General features: G+C 40.4%; 1 protein-coding gene across 1 annotated transcript in view; it reads right to left on the reverse strand.

Moving 5' to 3' along the window:
• SPOPL (speckle type BTB/POZ protein like) overlaps positions 1-7527 on the reverse strand; it is a 75301-nt gene extending 67774 nt beyond the window's left edge. The window contains exon 1 of the mRNA XM_045857847.1: positions 7277-7527. The gene's annotated coding sequence lies outside the window, so the exon portion shown is untranslated. The remainder of the gene's footprint in view (positions 1-7276) is intronic.
• Positions 7528-8455: the final 928 nt, after the last annotated feature.

The following is an 8455-nucleotide window of genomic DNA, read 5'->3' on the forward strand; positions in this document are numbered from 1 at the left end:
TTTAATAATCAATAACTATTTGTGGAGTAAATGAATGATGTGAGCTCAAAACAAAAAAAGAACGAGATGAAAACAAGGCAAAAGTGGGCATGAGGAAAAGCTCAAAATAAGGTCATAACCTATTTTTCTTATCAGGGTGTATAAGAAGAGTTTTAAATCTCAAGACAAAGCAAAAATCATATACATATAAAACCATTAAAATAAAACTGCCTCGGTGTTACTTTTTTCACATATGCTTCACAAAGCATAAGTGAAATGTTTTAACTAAAATTAAAACACTCCTGAATAGCCCTGGCTGGTGTAGTTTAGTGGATTGAGTGCAGGCCTGCGAGCCAAAGTATTGCCGGTTTGATTCCCAGTCAGGGCACATGCCTGGGTTGCAGGCCATGTCCCCAGTATGGGGTGTGCTAGAGGCAACCATACATCGATGTTTCACTCCCTCTCTTTCTCCCTCCCTTCCCCATCTCTCTAAAAATAAATAAAATATTTTAAAAAAACACACACACTCCTGAATAAATCCCTCATGAGACTGACAGAAATTATAAGTATATTACAGGTTATTTTTTAAGACATCCATCCTAGCACATCAATATTCTGACTATATGTGTCATAACAGAGATGAAAGAAAAGTACATTTCAGCTGCACCTTTTATAAGTATTATTTTTATGGAACTAAAAATGGAATTTAGATATCAAAACTGTCAAGACTGCAATCTTACATTAGTTTTCAAAGACAAATCAATAATATACTTCCATCTTCATTTTGTGTACAATATCAATGAATTATTTGATAAGAACCTTTCCCCCTTCCTTTTAAGCACATCGTCTGCTGATATATATCTTGGGTCACAATTAGCATTACTGTTTTTCATTAACCAACATTTAACCAAAACACTGAACTATGTGAAAAGCAATATCCTAAGTGTAAAAGTAAATCACTCAATTTTTATAACAGCTCTTGAAACAGGTACTTAATAATTTCCATTTTACAGATGACAACACTGAGGCAGAAATGCTCAGTAACTTGCCTAAGTAACAAAGCTAAAGCTTTAGATGGCAGACCAATACACATTGATAGTCTCTATGCTATACTGCCCAGTGCACTCTGAAGTACAAGTAAAGCAGAATTAAACGTATTCTGACTTCACTTGATGTTGGGATTAGCTACTTTGAAGACTTCAGGTGATAACCATAAAATGATGCAGCACTAATGCCTCATTTCATTAATTCTAAGATACCCATTTTTTCATATTTTAACATTTCTGAAAATTATAGCATTTTACAAGTGTAATTGACAGTGCCCTCTCTCTTTGGGGTACATAAAATAATGGTGCATATGGTAATTGATGGCAAGTACAACTCAAAGCTTATGATATTATCTACTCCTCATAGATTAGTAATAAGAGGTAAATGAAATAAAGTAACTAAGCTAAGTACTGTCTGGTACAAGTGCCTTAAATTGAAAAATGTAGTTCTTCCCTTTAAACCAAATGACCTATAAGGAAATTCCATGTAAAGATATCTTTGCACTAGATTAAGTTGTTTCTCCAGCCCATGTTCAAATAATCTAGGTTTCATTAAACAATCTGATGAAGAAAAAATTTTTTTATAAAGGACTTGGAGTCGGGTGAGGAAAAGAGACAAAATGACAGTGGAAATAAAGACACCTGAGGGAAAAAAATCAACAGTGAAGCAGCAGTACGATCAGAAATGACAATCTGTTTGGTATGTGCCTATACCCCACTTGAGCTTCTTTAAGAAAATGAAACATACTAAACTGAACTGCCATGTTGAATAACTGGTCAATAAAGGTTTAAACTGACCCTAAGAGTTGCCAACAACAAAATATATTAATGAAATTTGATTTATTAAATTTTTGATAGTTTCCTGTGTTGATACTTGCCTTGACAATTTTAGGATGAACATATTAAATAGTATTTTGTGTTTGGTTTTGTTTTTGTGTGATAGTATGAAAACTATACCTTTCAAGGGAACTTCCCACAGTAAAACACCAGAAATTGTATCCAAATTACAATGAAAAAAAATGCCTTAAGACAATTGCACTCTTTACCTTAAATATCAATTATTCGGGGGGCAGAAATAACACATGAAAAGAGGAGTACAAGTGCATTTTACACAAGGAAAAAAACTTAAATTTATTTCAGAAGCCATACACAAACAGAAAACATTATTTTCGATAAGAAATCTCAAATATTTAAAAAGCACCACACTACTTCTCAGTTTCACTACAACCTTTGAGATCTTGCATTACTTATATGAAGGTATTGCAAAAGCCTTCTTCTTTGGTTTTGAATTGATATTCCCAGTAATTTTTATTCCTATATCTAATAAAGGGCGAAAGGCAAATATGAAAACCCCAAAGGAGTTTGGGAGGCAGGGACAGCTATTTTATTAGCACATTCATGCTGCACATATGACTTACATATAACATACTGCACATATGGTGGAAAAAGTATTTCCACCATGCTTTTGCTCTGACTACATAAACAATCCATGGAATATTTGCAGAAAAAAAGTTTAATCTGCTATCTTTTACCTACGTAAAGTTCTATTTCACAACACTATTCAGAATGTAATGCTAATAATTACTCTGGAAAATGTTGCCTGTTTTTAAAAACCATAGTAGTATATGAAAAGCATACAAAGAAATTTAGTAAGATTTAATAAACTAAAAATCAGGAAGAGGGCAAGAGCAAAAAAACATTAAAGCCAGTAAGAACTAATAAAAATAAATTTTAAATTATAATTTTATTAATATGAAATTTAAGGAAGGCATTTTTAGATGTTTCTACAATAACAAAAAAAGGTATTTCAGAAGCAAGTTTTAATATAGCCCATCCCTTTTTATTTTACAGCAGGTGCCTCCTAGAACCTTTATTTGCTATGTTTTTAAAGCTCATTTTAATATCATTTTCCCTTCTAACACACTATTTTTTATGAAACTTTGATCTTGCCAATTCAGGTTTTGCCAACTATAGTTTTCTTCAGAAAGTAATCCCTACAGATAAACAGTTTTCTAAGATAAGTCTAAGTCTAAGGATGTTGAGACAACTAACTAAAACAGCATTTAAGGCATCACGGGACTGTTATTATTGTACTGAGCCCAAAAGCACCATCATTGACCATATACCTGAGGTTAACAGTAAACTCATAGCAATCCTTACTGAGGCCTTCATTTACAACTCTAAATTTGAGAAAAAGTTACAGGTACTGAATCATTAGTTACTTAATGATTCTATAAGTATAGGTGTAATATATAAAATATATAGCTAACCAGTAAAAATAAAACACCACCTTGCCCTGGCCAGTGTGGCTCAGTTGCTTGGAGCATAGTCCCACAGACAGAAAGATCGTGGGTTTGATCTCTGGTTGGAGACCATAGAAGGCAATTAATCCATGATTCTCTCTCACATTGATGTCTCTGTCTCTCCTTCTCTCCCTCTGTCTCTCTCCCTCCTCTCCTTTCTCTCTCTCTAAGAGCAATGAAAAAATGTCCTTGGGTGAAGATACCAAAAAAAAAGATACACACACACACACATACACATATATAGATATACACCACCTTGGACAATAAATACTACAACAAAGAAAATCTTTAATTTTTGAAGATATGCAAAAGACATCTCCATGTTTGGTGACGACATGAGTGGTGATAAATATTAATTAAAACAACAAATAGAGAAGAGGCACAAGTTCAAGAAAAAAAGTTTTGACAGCATGGCCAACCATACTAACCTACCACCCATATGCTACATCCACAATTCTTCGCATTTGCATGCTTTTAAAACACCTAGAATATAATTTATTTAAAATCTTCTATCACTGCATTGCAGTCTCCGACTCTCCGTTTGTCTTTTGGAAACACTCTGCCAAAGTGCCATTTTCCTTAGAAAGCCTTCCTTAATGCACAATTTCTCTGTGCTTCCCAAGCAACCTGAATAAAGTGCTATGACAGCTCTGGTCACACTATAGTAACAATATTTAAATGTCCATTGTCTCTAGTCTCTAAGGACTAATGACATTCCTTAAAAGTTTAGTATTCAATGTCTAATAAATAGTACTTAAAATACATATTTTGTTTGATTACGTCCCAAGTGAGAGTTGTACAAATGGAGTTTGAGATGCATATAAGAACATCCAGGTGATCATAAATAGAAACATGAGTCTCAGCCCGGGAATGAAGATATGGCTGATGCTATAGATATGAATTTATTCTAAATTTGGATTGTTACTTTGGCAGATTAAAACAAAATTCATAATCAAATAGTTTATAGATAGACTACTAATTTTCTTCATGTTGATAAATATAATGTGTACTTTTTAGTTCCCAACTAAATTGACTTCTCAGCTTCATTCAATGTACTTAATTAGCCACTCCCTCCTTTTTCAAAAAAGTCTATTGCCTTGGTCTCAAAAAAATCTGACACCAAGGAAAATTTCCTCCAACCTCTGGTTACACCTTCTCAGCCTCCTTTACTCCATTATGTTTAAATATTGAAGAGTCAACCCTGGCTCGTGGTTCAGTTGCTTGGAGCACCATCCAGTACACCAAAAGTTTGCAGGTTCAATCCCAGTCAGGGCACATGACTAGCTTGAGGGTTGATCCCGGGTCAGGGCACCTACTGGAGTCTCTCTCCCTCTCTCCATTCTCACTTTCTCTCTAGAATCAGTGAACATATCCTCAGGTAAGTATTAAATGATTAAATAAATAAATATTTAAGAGTCACAGTGGATACTATGTCCCTGTATTTTCTCTCTAAATCCCATATTTTGCCATATACAATGTGCACCCACATTTTTGTTCCCATTATATATGGATTATTATACCCATGGTATGTGATCATTATACGTATACATATTTTCCCTTCAAAATTTGGGCAAAAGTTCATGTTATACATGGCAAAATAGGTACTTTCTCCTTAGCAATCTGACTCCATACCTCCCACACCAAGACATCAATTATAAGCTATATACTGACTATTCCCAATTGTATTATGTTCAATACTCACGCCCTTCCACTGTTGGTGGGATGGCAGACTGGTACAACCACTAGGGAAAACAGTATGGAATTTTCTAAGAAAACAAAAATGGATCTGCCTTTTGACTCAGCAATTCCACTGCTAGGATTATATCCTAAGAATCCTGAAACACCAATCCAAAAGAACCTATGCACCCCAATGTCCATAGCAATGCAATTTACAATAGCCAAGTGCTGGAAGCAACCCAAGTGCCCATCAGTAAATGAGTGGATCAAAACACTGTGGTACATTTACACAATGGGATTCTATGTAGCAGAAAGAAAGGAGGAGCTCCTACTCTTGGCAACAGCATGGATGGAGCTGGAGAGCATTATGCTAAGTGAAATAAGCCAGGCAGTGAAAGACAAATACCATATGATCTCACTTTTAACAGGAACCTAATCAACAAAACAAACAAACAAGCAAACTATAACCAAAGACACTGAAATTAAGAACAGGCTGACAATGACCAGAGAGGAGGGAATTTCAGGGGAAAAGGGGAAGGAACACTTATAAAGGACACCTGGACAAAAACAAGGTGGTGGGGATAGAAACAGGAGTGGTGGGGAGGGCTGCGGAGGTGGGCTGGGGTGGGGGTAAAAGGCAGAAAACTGTACTTGAACAACAATTAAAATTTTAAAAAATCAATAAAAAATACTCATGCACTTCCCAGAAACTAACAAAACATTGATCCTTTCCCAAAATCCCCTATATTAGACACAAGAACCACTTACCCTGGAAACCAGCCTTCTCCTCTCCCCAAACCCCCAAATCTAAGCCATCATCAAATCCTATCAATTTTACTCTAATAATATTTGTCAATCCAGTTACTTTATCACTACCATGCCGGACCAAGACTCCATCATCTCTTGCCTAAACTACTCTAATAGCCAAACTCAATTCTACTCAAAAGCGTGGTGTGTGGACCAATACTGTTCTACAAACTATTATTATTAATCTGAGACAGTAAATACAGAAACTAAGTGGAAGCATTTAGAAATTTTTATAGCAACTTGACAAGGTACAACATCCATTTTATCACGTTGCCAAAGTACCAGTATAGATTAGAAACTAAAACAAAACAGGTCCTTAACCAAAGATACTGAGTAGCATCTGCCTGTCTGGTCTCTGTTTTTACAGCTGCCTCTCCAATATGTCCTCCACAGAGCAGCCAAGTGATGTTTTTAAAACAAAAATTCAAGTAAGTTACTCAGCTGTTTACCATTCTTCAGTGCTTCCCATTTCTCTTAGAATTAAATACAAAATACTTAAGTTTCCAGTTAAAAAAAAGTGGATTCAACTATAAGGAAAAGCTGGGAGGATGAGTATTACAAATGAAGAATCTAGGCCCAGGATTCTTCAAATACAGACAAAGCATCAAAACCTCCAAAGTAAGGCTGAATGACACTATTCACAGAGAAAGAAGCCAAAAGTTGAGATGAGCAAATGGTGAATCTTACTTTTACTGGATCTACTGCTCAGAGGGAGAAAATCCTACCATCCCCTTCATGTGTATGTAAACTCAAGCAGAGGAGGAATTAGGAGAAAGGGTAGCAAAAGGGAATAGAAAGGGGAGAAGTCAAGACTTGGACCAAGAACCCAGAGCTATAGGGTTGTACCTTGGTGGATTTGAGAGAACTTGTGCTTGGAGTTATGGAGGTTGAGGGCATGACCAGTGTGGCGTGGAGGTACTGAGTGGTGTGACTGGGGAGTCAAGAATTCGACCTAAAATGGGTAACAGGGATGACAATGTTGAGTGTACGCGTTTGAGATGAGGACGTACCGATGGGAACTCTTGTGATGGGGGGGGCGTTTCTCGCTTACAGCACCACTCAGGGTGGGAAGGACAGACTAGGTGAGAATGGGAGGGCATGGAGGTGTACGGGTGTAGAGGAGGACTGGGGCTGTGGGACGGGGGCCAGACTTGTGGAGGAAACTCTGGGGGGTCCTGGTAGGCGACAGTTGGAAAATCAAAGGGTGTTTGGCGGGGGGTTGGGAGATAGGAGTCCCCAGGGGAAGTGGAGACTCGCGTAGGGAGGGCGGTCCGGGGGGACCAAGGGTGGGGCGGAGCGGCGGGGGAAAATGACTAGCCTTGAGAATGAGGCAGGCGCGAGCAGGAGCGGGGTCCCGGACCAATGGGATGCCCCCACCCCACCCCACCCCCGCTCCAGCGCAAGCGAGTCCGCGGGGTGGGGGCCAGGGCTGCAGCAGAGACCCTGAAGGGGAGGAGCACCTACCCGGACGTGCGGCAGGGTAGCGAGCAATCCCGGCGGCGGCTCCTCTCCTGCTGAAGCGACAGTGGCGACTGCCACCGGAGCCCGAGGCTGCCGTGGAGACAGAGGTGATGGCGGCGAGTCCCTGTGGCGGCCGCCTCCGCCGAACCGCATCCCTCCTCCCCGTCCCGCCCTCCTTCCCTATCTCCCGGTCCTAAACTTCTTCCCCGGGATAAACAAACCCGCCGCCAGGGGCGGCCACCTCCGCCGCTCCCGCCCCCGAAAAACCCCCCCACCCACCCCCCACCCCGGGCCCGTCCGTGCTCCGGCTTCCGAGTTGCGTTTCCAGCCCTAGTCCCAGCCCGCGAGGGCGCGTGCGCGCTGCGGTGCGACGGCGGCCGCTGCTAGGTTCTTTCTCCTCAACCCCCCCCCAGCTGCGCCGGCCACTTCCGGGCCAGTCCGGATCTGCCGCCGGGTTTTAGAGGTAGCCGCCGTTGTTGCCACCTTCAGCGCTTGGCACTGGCTTCCTCCTGGCCCAGCCACTTTGAGGAGGTAGAAGGACCTTACCTTGGGAGGACCCAGCTTAGGCCCAAACTGACCCTTCCCTGCTTAAAAAGCCCACTTATAAGGCCTACTAACTCGTCTGGTCGACCCAAGTAGGGTGTGAAAAGCAACAACCGTTTCTGCTCATGATTTCCTGGGGACTTCCAAGGCTAGAAGAACTATATGAACTGCTGAAACAAAAACAGCATTATGCAGTCTCTAACGAGAAAACCAAATGAAGTGCCACCGTGGAATGGCTTTCCTTTGGACGCGATGAGCCTTAAATGGAAGTCCAGGGCCTCGGAGGGTAGGGGTATGTCACAGGGCAGCCACGGAGCAGGCGGCAGCCCAAGACAGGGCGTTAGCAAACAAAGTGCTCTCTAAGCAGAGGTTTGATGAGATGAGGGGACTTCCTCATGGAGTTTAGGGAAACAGGTGGTAAAGAACAGAACTTTATTTAGCAAACAATGGGCAAAAGATAATTGATCTAATTGCCAAGAACATTCTCATTTATACAGGTTTGAGGGACCTAACGATTCAGGCCTTGCCAGAGCTGGCACGAGTATCATTTAAGAACCCCGACTCATTTCACTGTAACTGGGCATAACTCAACAGACTGCTTATCTGGTTTCCCAAGAAGAGGGTGTGGGGAGAGTGGAG

The sequence above is a fragment of the Phyllostomus hastatus genome, unplaced genomic scaffold, assembly GCF_019186645.2.
Source record: "Phyllostomus hastatus isolate PE091 unplaced genomic scaffold, TTU_PhHast_1.1 phas_contig_1, whole genome shotgun sequence".
Taxonomy (NCBI): Eukaryota; Metazoa; Chordata; class Mammalia; order Chiroptera; family Phyllostomidae; genus Phyllostomus; species Phyllostomus hastatus.